This window comes from Hyla sarda, chromosome 2, assembly GCF_029499605.1.
Source record: "Hyla sarda isolate aHylSar1 chromosome 2, aHylSar1.hap1, whole genome shotgun sequence".
Taxonomy (NCBI): domain Eukaryota; kingdom Metazoa; phylum Chordata; class Amphibia; order Anura; family Hylidae; genus Hyla; species Hyla sarda.
The window spans coordinates 459,290,638-459,310,326 of record NC_079190.1 but is presented as its reverse complement, the minus strand read 5'-3'; the positions used below and the strand labels follow the sequence as shown (position 1 = coordinate 459,310,326).

At 44.3% G+C, this 19,689-nt stretch overlaps 1 long non-coding RNA gene across 2 annotated transcripts in view; it reads right to left on the bottom strand.

The window, feature by feature from the left end:
- The window catches only part of LOC130358062 (uncharacterized), a 32,256-nt gene extending 13,783 nt beyond the window's left edge, over positions 1 to 18,473 (bottom strand). For both annotated transcript variants that reach the window (XR_008889393.1, XR_008889392.1), the window contains exons 1-2: positions 18,383 to 18,473; positions 16,123 to 16,254 (exon numbers count right to left, since the gene is read on the bottom strand). This is a non-coding gene — a long non-coding RNA (uncharacterized LOC130358062). The remainder of the gene's footprint in view (positions 1 to 16,122; positions 16,255 to 18,382) is intronic.
- Positions 18,474 to 19,689: the final 1,216 nt, after the last annotated feature.

Here is a 19,689-nt window from a genome sequence, read left to right as displayed (position 1 = left end):
TTAGCTGAGTACCTGGCGTTGCCCGGTTTTTCCTTCCTAATCCTTGTCGGGGAGGAAAATCAACAAAAGGAGGAAGCTTTTGACTTCATATCCCATCCCCATATATTGTTGTCAAATCCCAACCCCATATCCCATCCCCATATCCTGTCCTCATATCTCAACCTCATATCCCGACCTCATATCTCGACCTCCTATTCCGTCCTCATATCCTGACCTCCTATCCCATCCTCATATCCCGTCCTCATATCTCGACCTCATATCTCGGCCTCCTATCCTGTCCCCATATCCCATCCTCATATCCCGACCTCATATCTCGACCTCATATTCCATCCTCATATGTCAACCTCATATCCTGACCTTATATTCCAACCTATCTCGACCTCCTATCCCAACCTTATATCCTGACCTCCTATCCCGTCCTCCTATCTTGACCTCATATGCCATCCTCATATCCTGACCTCATATCTCATCCTCATATCCTGACCTCATATCCCATCCTCCTATCCAGACCTCCTATCCCAACCTCATATCCCGTCCTCATATGCCATCCTCATATCCTGACCTCATATCTCGACCTCCTATCCCGACCTCATATCCCGTCCTCATATCCTGACCTCCTATCCCGTCCTCCTATCTTGACCTCATATCCCTTCCTCATATCCCGACCTCATATCCCATCCTCATTTCTCGACCTCCTATCCCAACCTCCTATCCTGCCCTCCTCTCTTTGTGAGATGGGGTGTGGCTTGCAAGCCAGACTGACACATTCACCAAGGGATGCAGAGCGGAGCTTGTGGAGTAAGGTACTGGAAGTCCCATATACTTGCATGGGACTTGAAACAAAAACCCATCTTTTATGTAAGGGTGTAGGTATGGGTTAATTTAACTATCATATCTTTTTATTTGACATATAAGTAATATGTGTACCAGGTATTATTGAAATATCTCCAGCCGTACGGAGGTTATGTGGGAATACACATTTCCCATTGATTTTCAGGGGACTTCAAACTAAAACCCTGACCCTCACAAATGGGGGTAGTTAAGGGTTAAATTAACTATACTGTTTTATAAGTAACGTGACCAAGTATTATTGAAATATCTCCAGCCGTTTGGAAGTTATGCAGTAACATATATTTCCCATAGACTTGTATGGGACTTTAAACAAAACCCCAACCCTGGCAAATGGGGGTGAGTAAGGGTTAAATCACCTATTCTATGTCTGTTATTGACGTGATGCTGGAACATACACACATTCACACATTGAGTTATATTAGATATATATATATATATATATATATATATATATATATATATATATATACATACCTGGAGCAGATCCAGGTTTTGGAAGAAACCCTGCAGTTGGTTTCTATGAAGTTGTCAGAAAAAGAAGAAGAGGTAAAGTGCATGACAGAGGAGAGGGAAAAAGTGCTGGCAGACTTCCAGAATAAGCAGGAAGAGAAGCGTCAACTGGAGAAAGTCATGGAGCTGCACAAAAGTGACATTGTAGCTCTGCAAGATGAACTGTCCCAGAGTTTGACTTGCCAGAAGAATAAAGTGGACAATCTGGCCAAGCAGGTTACCTTTCTGACGGAAGAAGTGAGTCTTCTGCATAGTGCATATCATGCTTTAAGGTGTGACTACAAGGCTAGGCTGGTTGCCGTAGAGAATCTAGAGCAAGAGAAAGTACTGTTGGCGCACAAAGTGTAGAGCCTGGAAGCGCAGAATGAAACGCGCAGAAGGTCCCACGTAGCTGCCTTGGTTTTGCTGGGAGCGCAACTCTATGAGCAAGAGGCTGTGCTGGTTGGCAATGAGCAGTTGAGGAAACAAGTGCTGTCTTCGGAAGACACTGTCAGGGACATGAGAAATATGAGAAAAATGGAAGAGGACCGGAATGTCCTAAAAGAGAGCAGAGACCAAATTATGGTGGAATTGGCTCAAGAAAGGCTTCTGCGGCAGAAGTCTCAGTATGTAAAGTCCTCTGAAGCTAAGATTGAGGAGAAACTTAGTAAAAAGTCCTCTGAAGCTAAGATGGAGGTAAAGCTGTATGATAAGTCCCCTGAAGCTAATTCTGAGCTGAAGACAGGTGGGAAATCCTCTGAAGTGAAGTCTGAGGTAAAACCCGGTGGGGAATCCTCTGAAGCCAAGACGTGTACGTGGTGGCTGGTGAGAGTGAGAAAAAAAAGTGTGAAGGTCTTCGGTGTCTATTGGACACAAGTTTTCCAACAGGAAGGAAAGGCAGGTGGACTCTGCCTTTCAGGCACAGGTGCTCTATCCCAGTGGTCTGAGCAAAAGGGGGGGGGGGATATGTGATAAAGTGGCAAGGAAAGGGTGCATTTCCTGGAATCACTCTGAAGTGCTGAAGTGTCCCTCACCTGCGGCCTAAGTAATCAGGCAGCAGACGGGGAGGTCTTGAAAAGGAAGAGGCTCAGTTTGATCTGGGCTCTCCCTTATAAACAGTAAGCTGGCTGTTAGGGGAGGGGGATACACACGGGGCCTGTTGAGGAAACATGCAGCAGGAGCTGTGAGTGGTCCAAGTTCGGGTTTGAACTGTGTAAACAGGTTGCAGACGCACAAGTTATGCTGGCTGAGGGTAGCTCAACAGTTGGTAGACAGGGCATGCTGAGAGTTGTAGTCAGTGACCAGATGGTCTAGGACTCTATTTTGTTCCTGTTTATGTTTTGTTTTGCCTGCAACCTGTGTAAATAAAGCTGGCGAGGTGCCAGACTTGTATGCTGAACTGTTGTCTGGCGAGTTATTGCGAGCTATCCTCGAGGACGCTTCCTCACTATATATATACACACATATATATATATACACAGTGCGTACGGTCTTAGTATATGTGTGTATATATATGTGTATATATATATATATATATATATATATATATATATATATATAATATTTATGACTGTCTGAGCATGCTGGGAGTTGTAGTTTGGCAACATCAGGAGGGCCCCATGTTTGCAATCACTGCCCTAAAAAAAAGACAAAATCTAACCCAAATACGGTAACTATTTTCACAATATTGAAAAAAGGCTCATAGAAAAAAAATACCACCAGCCACAATGGTACAGTATCAAAAACTAGTAACACTAAAACAAAACAAGAAACCTAATTACTCAGACCTGCACATCATCGTTACTGACAAGGAAATCAAGCACTGTACACGGAGCAAAGAAGGATGTTTGGCGCATGCCCATACCGAACACATCCAAACAGCACAAGCTAACCAAACTACCATAGCAGAAAACAAACAAAGCTTCTGACGTGCAATAACGTCACAGAAGCAGCGTGATTGGAGCAGGGGTATCCAATTACAAGACAGCAACGCAAGAAAGCGACACCCAGATAGGAGGTGGCAAGCAGCGAAACACATGCATATTCAACAAGGGGGAGAGCCGAAGAGATCACGCTGGGGGCCGGCGCATACACTGTCACAAAGAGGAAGAGACACGTTCCGACCACAACATGGAGGGCAAAGAAGAAAAACGGTGGTCCACAGCAAAGAGGGCACACAAGAACTACACAACGTCCGGCCAGAACTAAAAGGTAAAACATAAAACCATCCTGAATAACGAAACCAAACACAATCGAACACATAGCACAATAACAAAAGGGCATATATACAAAAAAACACAAGCAGCGGAGTACCCCTTTAAATGACCTTTGTTCACTTTTTTTCACTTTTTTTTTTGCAGTGCTATAGCTCCCATAGGGACCTATAACACTGCACACACTGATCTTTTACCTTGATCCCTGCAAAGCCATAGCTTTGCATGGATCAGCGAGATAGGGGCTCGATTGCTCAAGCCTGTAGCTCAGGCTTGGAGCAATCAAACCTAGAACGGACGTGTCGGAGCAAGGTAAGGGGGTCTCTGCTCGCGTCCTAGCTGATCGGGGCATCGCGATTTTATCGTGATGTCCCGATCAGCCTGACTGAGCTGCTGGGAGGCGTTTACTTTCACTTTCAGACGCGGCGGTCAACTTTGATCACCGCGTCTGAAGGGTTAATAGCGCGCGGCACAACGATCGGTGATGCGCGGTATTAACCGAGGGTCCCGGCTATGACTATCAGCCAGGACCGACCCGGTGTGATGCGGGGTCACGGCGTTACCCCTTTTTAAACACCGGAACTTGTGTCACGGCGTACAGGTACACCCTGAGTCCTTAAGAGGTTAAGTGGATGGAGGAATAATTTTTCAGTGTCTTTTTTCCCACAACAAATGGTCTGCTGGTTATACTAGTCTGTAGACAGTATAATACCCAGCAGTCCTTTCCTAATAGTCTTTGAGAGAGTGCAATTTTGGGTTTAGTACACAGCGACTGTGTACTGCTAGTGTTGTGCAAAAATAAGTTTCTTTTTAAAGGGTACTGTGAAAGTCCAGGCAAAAGTAATCACCTGCTGGTGTTTTACTCAAATAAATTTGTTTTGCTTACTGTAGCACATTTTTCTGCCCTCATAAGTACATACCACATATCTACATCTAAGTAGTGTACATTTTGTACCTGTTAATCTGTCAAGGGCCTACATACTGTGAAAGTCCAGGCAAAAGTGCTCACCTGCTGCTGTTCTAGACAAATACTGTTTTAAGCGTAGTAAAGTGTATTGTACTCCCCTCATATACGCACTAAGTATGTCAGGCAGAGAAGTTCCAGGACATGCTCAGAGGAGTGGCCTAAATTCAACAGGCGCAGACATAGGTTGTAGCAGACTTGGGGCGAATGGCAGCAGGAGTCGTAGCGTGAGGCTAGCAGTTATGTCTCGACCAGCAACCCATCTGCCATCATCGATTGGTTAACGCAGTTATCCACTTCATCACAAGTGACATCTGATACCCCCAGTCAACAGTCGGTGGGTTCCTCAGACAGAACCCTCAGTTGGCTTGACTCGGGAGCAGTCCCTGTCCTCTGGGCAGGGACTCTGTCCTATGCTGTTCCCTCCACTAAAGAAATATCTTATGCTGTGGGTTCAGCTCCACTATTCAGGGAAGACAATCTAATAGAGGACAGTCAGCAGCTACTGCCCAGCCAAGAAGTGGAGGAGACATCCGCCTCTTCCTCTGCTAGGCGGGCAAGTAGTGATGAGGAGAGTGACGTGTTGCTGTTCAGGGTCCTGAAGCAGACACTGTTGAAGAACCTGAGGAGAACATCAGTGACGTGCAGACACTTGAATATGATGATGAAGCCGATCGTAATTGGGAGCCGGATGCAGAAGGGACTTCATCATCATCAGGAGAAGAGGGTTGCAGGTTGCCTGTGAAGCAGCAGCTGAGCCAGCAAGGTGGTAGCATGGTTGGCAGTCAGTATGGTGGCAGAAGTGGAAAGTGTGGAGCCAAATGTGCCTGGGGGAGACCACCTGCTTCGCGGCAGTCTACTTTCCAAGGAGATAGTGGAACAGGGGTTCCAGGAGACGGCAGCAGTAGCAGTCAATTAGCACAGACTGTTGGTGGGAAAATCAGCTACTCGGCGGTGTGGCAGTTTTTCATCAAGCATCCGGAGGAGGTTAACATAGCCACATACTGGATATGTCAGCAGAAATTAAAGCGTAGCCAGGGTCCCAATGTCGGCAGTACGGCCCTGCGTCAACATATGCTGCGCTACCATAAAGTGGCCTGGGAGAACCGTGGCTCCGATGTGGTGTTCCAGTCTGGTGCATCACCCAGTGGCACGCCGCTCCCTCTTTCAGCCAGCCAAGGCTCCACTACCTCAGCCGAAGGGAGCTGTGTGTCATACTCTCCTTCTGTCTCCCCAGATGCTCCTGCTCCTCCTACTTTTAGTCAGTGATTCTGCCAACAATCCATCGGCGAAGCCATGTTGAAGAGACAACAGTATGTGTCCACTCCTCTAACGGCGCAGAAGCTGAATGTGCTCCTGTCACGATCATACCCTATCGGTCCAGCCAAGACGCTAGAGAGTGTGTGATGGTGCAAGGGTTAAAGCTACCAGACCTCTGGGTATCCACTACTAGTCCCAGCAAGTCACCAAATTAACCCTTTGATAAATGTGTTTCATCAGTGCTTCCTTCAGAAAAGTGAGCTCCTATATTTAGAGATCAAAGACAAGAGCTGATTAATTAAGCATTTAATCTGAAAAAAGGTATCACAGTGCTACGTATAAAATAAACAAATGACATACAGGTACAAAAATATAAATAAGAGTTCAGCAAGACAAGTTGAGAAAATAAAGAGAAAGTCCTTACAGCATAATGGTATAGCAGTCCTTGTGAATGAATCTCCAGCTGTTGCTTAGGGTCTTTTTCCAGCTTTTGCTACAGGCATGACACCCCCCCTCCCTCCCCTCTGATCCCAACAGGTGGGGGGCATCTCTCTTCAGGGTCCCTTATCTGATTTTAATTCTATGATGGGACCAGAGACATCTCATATCCTGCTGCTTCGAAGGCTTTTGACTTCAAAAAGAAGTATAACACAAGCAGACAGACCCCCTAATAAAACCGGAATACGCAAAAACAAATACACCATCTGGATGAACCCTCACCCATGCCTTAGATTATACATTATACAAAAAAACAATTGTAATACACATGTATGATTCCAAACTCAGGCTTTGGGCCTGATACCTCCTGTCTAAGTTGCTGGTGCTGCAGTCCCTTCCTTTTCAAGTGGTGGACTCTGCACCTTTCAGAGAACTGATGGCTTGTGCCGAGCCGAGGTGGAGAGTGCCAAGCCATAATTTCTTTGCCAATAAGGCAGTGGAAGAGAAGGTGGGCCAGTCCCTGAGCCTGTCCGTGTGCACGAAAGTGCACGGTAGTGCAGACGTCTGGAGCTATAACTATGGTCAGGGACAATAAATGTCCTTTATGGCTCACTGGGTGAATGTGGTTCCTACACAGCCACAACACCAACTTGGACAGGTCACGCCACTTCCTCCTCCATGCTCTCAGGCCGTTGGTCCTGTGATAGTGTGCAACTCTGCCTCCTCATCCTCCACCATGTCCGCAACCTCCACTGCCCAGACAAGTCTCAGTGCCCCTTCAGCATACCATGTGTGCAGGGCACGGCATTGTCACTCTGTTCTTCACATGGTTTGCCTTGGTTAACGGAATCACACAGGGGAGGAACTGCTAAAAGTCATTCTTAAAGAAATCGGTGCATGGCTTACTCCATGAAAACTGGACATGGGAACCATGGTGACTGACAACAGGAAGAACATCTTGTGTGCGCTGTGACAGGGAAGGCTGAGCCATGCAGCCCTGCGTCAAGCGGTTCCTGAAGTGTTCCCCCCATTTGCAAGATATCCTAACAATGGGAAGGAAACTTTGCATGCACTTCAGCCACTCATACATTGCAAAGCAAACCCTCAAGTCAGAACGGCATCCCCCAACATAGTCTGATTTGTGACGTTGCCACGCATTGGAATTCCACCCTCCATATGTTGGAGAAAAGCCATCACCGATTTCTTGATGATCTAAGCAGATAGGGGGTACTCTCCTGTGTAACTTCAATGTGAACCAGTGGCAGCTCATACTTGACACCTGCCGTTTGCTCAGGCCCTTTGAGGAAGCCACATTATTAGTAAGTTGCCAGGATTACAGGATGAACAACATCATTCCACTGCTTCATTTCCTACAACACGTGTTGGAAACGATGGCTGGTCAGGGCAATGGAGACGTGACGCCTACATCTCAGGGCCAAATGTGGTTGAACTGGAGGAGCACAGTGGAGCACAGTTTAGGTTTTGCCAAATGGGCGGTTTTTCTAGTCATCTGACAGGAGAGGAGGAGCAGGAGCAGTCAGAGGACCTAGAGGGTTATGAGGAAGGTGAGACAGAGGACCCAGACACACCATGGCAGTATGCAGTGGAGATGGAGGCAAGGAGTCCCTACGAGTCACTTGCACAAATGGCACGATGCATGCTAACTTGCTTGCGTAGTGACTGCCGAATTCTCACCATTCGGCATCGGGATGACTTCTGGCTCTCCACCTTATTGGACCCTCGCTACCGCCACAAACTGGGGACCTCTTTTACACCCACCTAGAGGGAGGACAACGTGACCTACTACACAGACATCCTACATAGTCAGTTGGCCGATGCCTATCGGCGCCATCGTCCATCCTCTCGCATGTCTGACTCGGGGTGTCCTCTGCGCTCACCTTCCACTGCCATGGCTGCTGAGGAGGGGTGGGGTGGCGAGCAGTACCAGCTCCATCAGCAGCAGCCTGAGTCTACAGTCGCTGATGAGTACCTTTCTTCAATCGCATAGTGAAGCAACTCATTAGCAGCAGGTAGACCTGGAGCAGGACCTGAACCAGCAGGTGGTGGCATATCTTGACATGATCATGCCATCACACCTTGAAGATCCGCTGGACTTCTGGGCAGCCAAACTTGATTTGTGGAAGCAACTAGCAGAGTTTGCCCTGGAAAAGCTGTCCTGCCGGGCCAGTAGTGTGCCATCAGAGCGGGTGTTTAGTGCGGCGGGGGCCATAGTGACCCCAAGGAGAACTCGTCTTGTGAAGATGAATTAGGCATGGATCAGCCAGGATTTCAACCCACCAATGCCTGATGCATCAGAGTAGATTGACCATGGTGCCAAACCAACACTTCACAAATATGGATAGGGCCAAACAGATTTAAGGCGCTATTCCCCAGTTACAAACATTCCTACGCATCAGACCTTTTTTTACCCACCTTCGTCACCAGGTACTGGTATTGCCACCCACCGCACCACTCTGTCACCGGGTCACTTTCAGGACTCCTTATGCTGCTGCTGCCACCTCCAGGCTGTCTCATTCAGCCACTATATGGTCTTCTCATGCTTCACCCAATTCCAGGCTATGGCATTCAGCCACTATATGGTCTCCTCATGCTTCAGCCACCTCCAGGCTGTGGCATTAAGCCACTATATGGTCTCCTCATGCTTCAGCCCATTCCAGGCTGTGTCATTCAGCCACTATATGGTCTTCTCATGTTTCAACCACCTCTAGGCTGTGTCATTCAGCCACTATATGGTCTCCTAATGCTTCAGCCACCTTCAGGGGTTGACATTAAGCCACTATTTGGTCTCCTCATGCTTCAGCCATCTCCAGGCCTGGGCCATTACCTAAAAATATTTAATGGTAGCACTAGCTACCATAAATCTTTGATTTAAATTTTGAAATTCATCTTTTAATCTTAGGTATTGTGAAGCCCTGTTGTCTACTCATGCTGCCGCCAGCTCCAGGCTGTGCCATTCAGTCACTATATGGTTTACTGATGCAGCAGGGCCTGGTACCTTACCTAAAAATATTTTATGGTAGCACTAGCTATGAAAAATCTTCAATTCAAATTTTAAAATTCATCCTTTAATCTTAGGGATTGTGAAGCCCTATTGTCTACTCATGCTAACGCCAACTCCAGGCTGTGCCATTCAGCCACTATATGGTTTACTCATGCTGCTGATTCTGGGACATTACCTAAAAATATTTTATGGTTGCACTAACTACCATAAATCTTTAAAATTTTCAAAAATATCTTTAAATCTTCTCTATTGTGAGACCCTATGGTCTTGTCAGGCTGTTGCCACCACCAGACTGGGTTGTTCTGCCACTATATGGTCTCCTCTTGCTGCCGCCAATTCCATTCTGACAGATTATGGTCTCCTCCTGCTGCTGCCACCTCTAGGCTCTATCATTGATGTGACTCCTTGTTAGATTGGGTTTTGTGGTCATACAGTATTAGTTCAAAGTAAACACCGGGACATTAAACTTGGGAATCTAATATAAATCTTACATTTAAAGAAATCAATGTAATTTTTTCAAGACTGAGGCCCTATGGTTGTCGAAATCATATTATCTGTGGAATTAGCACAAGAATCCAATGAAACAACTTGGAGCGATAACAATGAACCATAACTGATTAAATGACACATTCGCACTTTCATAGTCGGGGGGCGCTGAGAGGCAGGGGATGGAACAGGTGGTATCTCGTCTGATGAAGGACCACCAGCTCGATGTTCACCAGAATGGGTACTCAAAAAATTAAAATAAATTCAAATTAATTTAAATAATTACATTAAAAAACTCTTTATTCTCTTCAATTTGGACACCAAAAGGTCTCCCTGCTGCCACATCAATGCTCTGCATCAGTGATTCTAATAGCAATGCCCTTTAATCTGCATGTCATACTGAATAACACTTATTTCACTAACATAGCACACTCCCTATGCGTGTTAGGACAAGGCATAAATATTCGCCGCATAAATATTCGACCCAAACCGAATTTTATCGAAAAATTCGGCCAGATCAAATTTTTCAAAAGTTCGTTCATCTCTAAATTTATACTGTACATGCTCATAGCATTTATGGTTCATATTGTGCACATGCTTAAAGTATTTCTACTGTACATACGATCACAGCTCTTAAGTTTTCTGATCATATGGTTTATACGGTATATTCGCTCATGTCATTCTCGGAACTTCAAGCATTTATTTGCACATAGGCCCATGACTTTATACGGTACATACGCTACAACATCCATACTGTTATGATCCGGTACATAACTGCATTGCAGTTATTCTGGGCATGCATACAATTTATACTATGCTGTCAGTTTTTACAGCATTTGTTTATCTCATACTGTGCAGTCAAACACAGCATTTATATGGTACAGATTCTTAGCTTACATATCACTCATATGTCCATGACTATTTACTGTGCATTGAGTTAATACACCAACGCCGATACTAGTATATGTTGACAGTTTCATAACATTGATATGTTAAATAGTATCCTTACACTACTATAGTCGTCACCTCACACATGTAAGACACATTGAAATCATGTATGTTTACAATGGTGTTATTATGTCAGTTTCAGCAGAAGTGGAGTCTTACATTTACTAGCAATACCAATTGTATCATCTACGCTACCTCATTTACTAGCTACGCTACCTCAATTGCTAGGATTGGAGCAGCACACTACACAAACATTAGTTTACCTCACATGTTACAATTCATATTACGTACATACGCTACTATGCTGTTCTACCAGCATTCGTTCCTGCAGCTGATAGGTCACTTAAGTTACTTTAGTAGTTGTACCACATTACAGTCACTAAGTCAGTATTACAGTCACATATTAGCACTTGTATCTTGACATCTTATATCCAGCCTCTACCTTTTAATCCTTTTGTCCAATGGCACGCACTGTTATTGTTGAAGACACATTTTCAGCAAAATAACATCAAGACACATAGGCAGTTGTATACCCTTCATACCTTCCACATCTGCAGGGGGATGCACTTCCTTAGTTGTTTGTTACTGGCATGTCTTCAGAGCAACAACATCACAACACATAGTTGAATGTAAACCGGTTATACCTGCCACGTCTGCAGAGGGATGCACTGCGCAGTTATTGTTACTGACAAGCTTACAGAGCAATAACTTCATGATACACATGTGGTTGCAAAAAGAACGATGGTTATGCAAGACCCATCACATCTACAGGCACAATGGTTATGCAAAGACCTGGCACTTTTATAGGCACGATAGTACGCAAGACCTTTCTAGTCTACAGGCACGATGGTTCACATAAAAAACTGTCACGTCTACAGGTATGATGGGTACACAAAGACCTGTCATGTCTACAGGTATCATGGAGATAAAGGGATAGGTCACTTGCAGCGGGACGCCACTCAGATCAGTTTTGAGTCAGAAGCTTGGCATTTTAAGGTATGGTTTAGTCTTCAGGTAAGGTGCTTGTTCGAGTGTAGTTTGATTTACAGGCGATATGGCGCCACAAGGTTATTCTCACCAAGGTCTGTCATGTAGTCCTTGCGGTGAGTCATTTTCCTAACAGTTTATGTTTTGCCGCTTAATAGCAAGGACTTGATAGTTTCATATTATCCCTGACAGGTATTTATTGGTTATCCCTCTTGCCATGATTTTATAGGCAAGTATGTTAAAGAGGCATATATCAGCTAGTATGTCAGCTTAATCTTGTTTCAGTGCCGGCTTGTTTATTACAGAGTGGGCATGACTACCACAGCTCTGCGGTACCAGGCATCAATTACTAGGCCAGCTAATTCGCAGATTCTTTATTTCTATCTAAAGTTAGAGTCTAAATTGGGTTTTGTGTTAGGGTTGCGGTATTGGTTCATGATTATAAATTCTGTTATTTTCCTACTGGGTTAACTTTTTGCCCACTAAAGGCATGCCCTCCGTCACGGTAATGGGCACAAATCTGACCGCATTGTTAAGTTTGTTTTTCATACAGGTATGTATGTATCGTGGCAATTACGAGCACGAGTGTGAAGCCCCGAGCACAAGTGTTAAGCCTATCAGGCTGTATTTGTGAGAGGGGCATGAGTATTTTCTGCCCCTGCACTTCTAGGCAGGGCGTTAAGGAGTTGTGGGTAGGGGGTGGAGTATATAATGCACCTGCACCTATTGGTGGGGCGAACGTGATGTTTTGCGGACCCCTCCCAACCCTCCCCTTTTATCAATTTATCTATTACAGGGCACTAAAGGTGTGCCCTCCGTCGCGGTTATGTGCACAAATCTGACCGCTTTGTTAGGTTTAATGTTTTTCATACAGGTATGTATGTATCATGGTAATCACGAGTGTGAAGCCCCGATCACAAATTAAGGAACCTGTCAGCCTTTTTTTTGCCCACTGTATTATACATATTACTGATGTCCCTGTCCTCTGCTCATCTCTGACCCCCGCAATCATTCATGCCAGCACATCAAAATGCCCGAGAAAATAAAATAAATGGGGCTAAAAAGTAAAGTGAAAATATATACTGTATATTATCGCTCCCGATAATTAGTCCCTGTAGTACCGGCATTAATAGACAGATCAGAACAGGTGTAAGAAGTGACACCTGTTGCGATCTGTCTATTAATGCAGGAACTACAGCTCCCAGCATGGAGCAGAGTGTGCTCCATGTTGGGAGTAGTAGTACCTGCAGTTAAGGAAAGATCACAGTGAGGGTCACCCCTGACACCTGCTGCGACTGTCCTGCATAATGTATGGATGCCAGCACGGCCACAACTTCTCTGGTCCCCTGCACTGCTCTGCCTATATACCTATTATTCTATATACCTATTATTCATATTTCTCGCAGTGAGTTGTGATTGGCTGGAACCATTTGGCCAATCACAGCTCTATGCGTGAAATATGAATGTGATGTGAAGAACTTTACATCGCAGAACATAGTGCTGGATCGTGCAGAGGATCGCAACGTGTGTCAGAAGTGGCACACGGGGCGATCTGTCTATTAGTACTGGTACTACTACTCCCATCATGGAACAGTCTGGTCCATGCTGGGAGTAATAGTACTACCTAAAAAAAGTAAAAATAAATAAAATAAAAGTGAAAAGTTAAAATCACACACACACACTCACACTTTATTATACACATTATTAAAATACATTACTAATAAAAAGTTTCACAAAATGAATTAAAAAAAAAATATTATTTTTACATTTAAATGACCTCTTTCAACATTTTTATTATTGTCGGCTACATTTTTTAGGTCCCTGCCCTCCCAAATAAAAATTTTGTTATAGAAAATAAAAATTTCATTAAATGCATTTTTTTTACTGCAAAAATTCAGTGGAATCCTAGCCATAGAGTAATAACAAAATGAAGTGAATGAAGAAATTTGTTATTTTCAATTGAGTAGAAATTCGGATTCGGTCTGAATCGAATTTTTCAAGAAATTCGGAACTAATTAGGCTTTGTCCGATTCGATTCACTCTATCTACAACATTTACGATGAACTAAAGGAAGGAAGAAAATCCAGTGTGGTACGTTGCATAAAATCTTGTAGGTTTTTTGCAAAATTGATACACTTCACAACATGGCAAGACGGAGCTACACCCAAAATGTATCATTTCCTGCCTTGCCATGCCGTGTAGTATGTCGTTTTAGGAATAGGCCTATAAGATTTTATGCAACATACCATGCTGGATTTCCTTCCGTTTTTAAAGAGGTACTCCACCTCTAGACATCTTATCCCCTATCCAAAGGATAGTGAATAAGGTGTATGATCGCGGAGGACCTGCCACTGGGGACCATCATGATCTCCGTGCTGCACCCAGCGTTCGTTTAGAGCGTGGGGTGCAGCGCCAGGGGCTTGTGACATCACAGCCATGCCCAGCTCATGAAATCATGGTCATGCCCCCTCAATGCAGGTCTATGGGAGGGGGCGTAACGGCCATCATGCCCCCTCCCATAGAGTTGCATTGAGGTGGCATGGCTGTGACATCACAAGCGGGGCGTAATCGTGATGTTGTTAAGGTTAGCTGCTGGTTAGGCCTTATAATGTGAGTGACTGCCGCTGTTCAAATTAGTACACTGCTGAGTGTCGACACAAAGAAATAAACACCAGATAAAAAGTTGGTATAAATCTCCATCTCAGCAGAAGTTTAGCTCACACAGGCTAAAAAGTTGTCCCAAGAAGTTCTGATTATTATATGGAAATACATTGTTTTTTACAGATGACAAAAAAGGGAGGTTAGTTATCACATCAATATGATCGTGTTATATTTTGATTGGTTATTTGAGTATTGCATCTGTATATATTAGCATTTTTTTGCATTCATTTGCTTCTTAACCATAGGTCACTTATGTTGCAATTTCCCTATTCTAACAGAAAATTCCAGATGTATCCGTCATTCTGCACAGTCTATATTTCTCAAATGTTTTGTCTCCAACTTCTTCTTTATCTTGTAAAAAAAGAAAATGGCAGCAGCACACTTGGTCAACAAAATGGATGCTCTTAGCGCACTTTTTGATCAAAACGTGTCCCCCCATCCACCACGCGGAGATGGCCTCATATTGGATGGAACCCTAACACTAACTCACCTCTGCTGGGCATACAGCCTCTGACTGGGTGACATGTTGGATCCACTATCAATCCAAATCACCTCCTGTGAAATAGGGGAGGGGATGCACGGCTACAGAGGGAGCCACTCCCCCCAAATTGGACAGCAAAAACAAAAATGTAGCCAGCACCTAAACCCAATACACGGGTGCATGCTGCTGTGGCAAGTACAAAATATGTCAAAAAGAAAATGGCAGCAGCACACTTGGTCAACAAAATGGAGGCTCTTAGCGCACTTTTTGATCAAAAAGTGTCCCCCCATCCACCACGCGGAGGTGGCTTCATATCAGATGGGACCCTAACACTAACTAACCTCTGCTGGGCATACAGTCTCTGACTGAGTGACATGTTGGATCCACTATCAATCCAAACCACCTCCTGTGAAATAGGGGAGGGGATGCACGGCTACAGACAGAGCCACTCCCCCCAAATTGTGCACTTGGAGGCTCTTAGTACACTTTTTGATCAAAACGTGTCCCCCCATCCACCACGCGGAGGTGGCCTCATATCGGATGGGACCCTAACACCTTTTTTTACAAATTTTTTTACATGTTTTGTACTTGCCACAGCAGCGTGCACCCGTGTATTGGGTTTAGGTGCTGGCTACATTTTTGTTTTTGCTGTTCTTCTTTATCTTGTGTCCCCTGGCGTCGTCCCAAGGTCGTCATCTTAGTCACAAGCAAATAGCAAGCTGATATATAGGTCAAAGGTAACAATATCTTTCTGCAGCATTAGCAATAGCATATATGTATTAATATATTGATTGACAATCAGAATCATTATAATCAATTTCAACAATGTCATGAGCCTCCACCCCGCATTGCCAGTCATCCGGCACGGAGCGAAGCTCTCTCCGTGCACCGGATATCTGATGTGCTGCAACCGAGATTGCGGGGGTCCCCACAATCAGACATCTTATCCCCTATCCAAAGGATAGGGGATAAGATGTCTAGGGGCGGAGTACCTTTAACTGTTCTTGGGAGCATCCTACACCATCCGTGCTGTGGTTTGGCTCTGCTGGGTGAGCTGGATTTGTTTCTCCATTATGCAAATTTGCAATGAGGGGAACAGTCCCAGGCCCCATCACTTTAATTTAATATTGTGGCTCCCATAAGGTTTACTTACTTGGGTCATACAGTCATTTTTGTGTAAAAAAAATAGGTTCCCTAGTTCCTTTTATTGTTAATGTCAGTGAGGCCTAGAGGCAAGGCCATCACTGAGTGATAACAGTATACTACAACATTATTAGAATGCATCTTTAAACACTGATAGTACACACTGTAATCAGCTTACAATATAAGAACTGTCCTGGTTTAACTTTACGCCATGAAGGATACAAGTTGGTACTTCTGAATGTAATCCCTGCATTGTCTACCGTTCTCTAGTAGTAGTTTGCTAATTCTCTGAAGCCTTGACTACCTGGACCTATAAAAGAAAACATTATTTTGTAGGACATAGACAACATAAATTATTTGTATTCTATCTACATTTGGCAGGGTTACTGGCTATCCAGGGTCACAAGGTTAAAGCAACCTTTTATGAACCTCCCTGTGGGAGCATAGACAAGGTATATTGGCTTTTACCACCATGCGACAATACACGTGGGAGCATTTACGGATGTAATCAGTAGTCCCCGTCTGTATATATAGCGCTCATCAATAAGAAGGAGGAATCAACCATTGGTTTTGCTTCTTTAGATCATTCTTTTCTTACAATGTAACAACTGCTTTGAAACATATAGAGCCATTACTACAAAACCATCACCTGTAACTACAGGTCTTCTAATGGTGGTCCTCTCAAAGAAGTGCCTAATATACATTACATATAAAGGAAATCTGTGGTATAGTATTCTGGGCAATATCACAAATGAACTAGTCAGTGTTGTTTTTTTCATGGTTTTGCTCTATGCAATTCGGAGACATAGGGGGAAATCTCAAAACCTGTCCAGAGGAAAAGTTGCCCAGTTGCCCATAGCAACCAATCAGAGCGCTTCTTTCATTTTTAACAAGGCCTCTGCAAAATGAAAGATGCATTTGGATTGGTTGCTATGGGCATCTGGGCAACTTTTCCTTTGCACAGGTTTTGATAAATCTCCCCTTCCCTCCCCAGACCCCACAGCTGGTATATGCCGTGTCTCTTTGCCTGGCACAACAAAAGCACAAATCTCCTCCGTAGGCTCTACACCATCAAGATCTACCATTTTAGTCTTTTGGGTTGTTTGAAGCAGGCCCTATAAATTAGATAGCTGTCAGCCTAATATTCAGGGCCGGCTCCACCTATAGGTAAGATAGGCAGCCGCCTAGAGCGCCCTCTTGCTGGGGTCGCTGCTCCGTCGCTGCAAGAAAGTTTACTGTGTGCAAAATGGGCTGGTAAAATAGCACAGCTACTTCACTCAGGGACACCACCCCCCTCCCTCCAACCCCCTCGTGGTAGAAGAGCGGGGTGAAAACTGTTATTCAGTCACAGTATGGCCGTATTGTTCTGTTCTGTTATGGTGTTGTTATTTATTCACAGTATGATGGTATTGTTCTCTTTTGGTATGACAGTGTTATTTAGTCATTGTATGGAGTATTGTTTGCAAACAAATGGGGGGAACACAGCCTAAGGTCGGACAAAAATAAGTTTTTCAGGCCCCTTTCACACAACTGTTATGAAATAGCAGTGTGATGGCCATCGGGACCGCTGGAGAGAATAGCGGGAGAAAAAATAGTGCGTGCACAGTCTTTTTCTCCTGCTATTTTCTCGGAAAAACAGTGGCGCCTGAAGGACCCCATTGACTATAATATACTATAAAAAAAATGTTTTTTAAAAGAGAGTTTGACAGCCGTTATTGAAGGGACGCAGCAGTAGTGTGAATGTAGCCTAAGATCAAGGGCCAGACCTTCAAAGGGTGGGGGTGGCAAATTGGGGTTTTGCCTAGGGTGGCAAAAATCCTTGCACCAGCCCTGTTCTTATTCAACAATTAGCTCTCTTTCCTAAACCCCCTGAACACATGCATGCTTAGCTGAGCATGCATATGCTGTATTTTACGTGTAAAAACCTGATTTAGACTAGTAAAACACGGCAGCTTTTATTTTCTACAAACAGCGCCACTCTTGTCCATGTGCTGTGTCTGATATTGCAGCTGAAGTGGTGCTGTACCAGACACAACAGTGGTGAGCCATCGGTGTATGGCGGGACCACGGGTATAGCCGACTGAGTGGTGGGATCAGATGGTATTAACCCCTGGGCAAGATGTTGTTAACCCCCAGTGTTCGTGATGCCAGGATGTGGTTGTATGGTGTAGGGCACCGCCAACAACCAACCCAAAACTGCATATATACAGTAGTAAATGAGATTCCAAAGCAGGTTTTGATGCAACTGGAACTTTACTGAGGAAGGCAGTATAACAGTCTTTACAGATAGCCAACTTTAACAGAGGTGACTGAGAAACAGGGAACCTCTCAGGCTTGCTTGGACTTGTAGTAGTAATAATGATGATGTGGCCCCTGTGCTACTGTTATCTCTTTGGTAGGGACAGTAGAGACTTGACTTGTAGACATAGAAGACTTACAGATTAGATGTGGCTGCAGACTTGTAGGCTTTGGCCTAGCTGGACTGGACGTGTACAGGACTTGTGCTTGCTTTAGTGTCCAGGAATAGAGCAGGAAGTAAAGAGAGCTATTGTGGAGACTACAGCCCCTTATATATCAGGGGGCTGGACCAAAGCCCATTGGTAGCTGGTTGCCTGTGGTTACCTGTGCCTCTGGAACTCTGGGTATCAGGTGATCACATGACTTATCACATGACCTTAGGAAGGTCATATACAGTGTAAACATCCTAATAACCTTTACACAGAGCTTATATTCACTGTACAATACCTATAATAAATGTACATAATTAATATACAATAGAATACAGAGCTTATATTCACTGTACAATACCTATAATAAATGTACATAATTAATATACAATAGAATACAGAGCTTATATTCACTGTACAATACCTATAATAAATGTACATAATTAATATACAATAGAATCTCATAATAGTGACCTAGGGGGATCGTGCAGGAGAGCCCTGTGGACTTGAGGGACTCTACCTGAGGGGACTTTAGGACTGTACAGAACCATGTTCTGTACCGGGACATGACACAACCTTTGGACAACCAACTGCTGTCACCACTGGCCGCCCTCAGAGATTCCGTCATGTGTACCCAGCCTAAGAGTTACACAAACATTGCTTATCTGCAAGACTCTTGTAGTCCATCTTCCATTCAGGGCACTGTGTGAAATCATATATGATATAAATGGTGCTCCCCATCCTGAATGGTCAAGAGGTATCATGGGGTTGAGTCCCTGGCACAACCAAGTGGTGCCTCTCAGACAATCTCATTTTGCTGTTGAAAATGGGCATAAGTGAGAAAATTAAGTGTGCATGCAGCCAAAGACCTCATCTGGTGTTCTGGCATTGGTAAATTTCTGTAGCTGGCACCAGTGCCCTGAATCCTAGTACCTAGTAGGACAGTTCGAATACGGCTCCTGATCTTTCCTTATTACATTATATGATAATATTGGGGAAGCACCTAACATGGCATATATCTTAAGGAAGAAGACCAATTTTCCCATTAAAGGGGATTTTTTTTTCAGATCATCTAGTGCCAGAAAGTTAAACACATTTGTAAATTACTTCTATTTAAAAAATATTAACCCTTTCCCTATTTATCAGCTGCTGTATGCTCCACAGGAAGTTCTTTTCTTTTTGAATATCTTTTCTGCCTGACCACAGTGCTCTCTGCTGACACCTCTGTCCACAGCAGGAGAGGTTTTCTATGGGGATTTGCTCCTGGTCTGGACAGTTCTGACATGGACAGAGGTGTC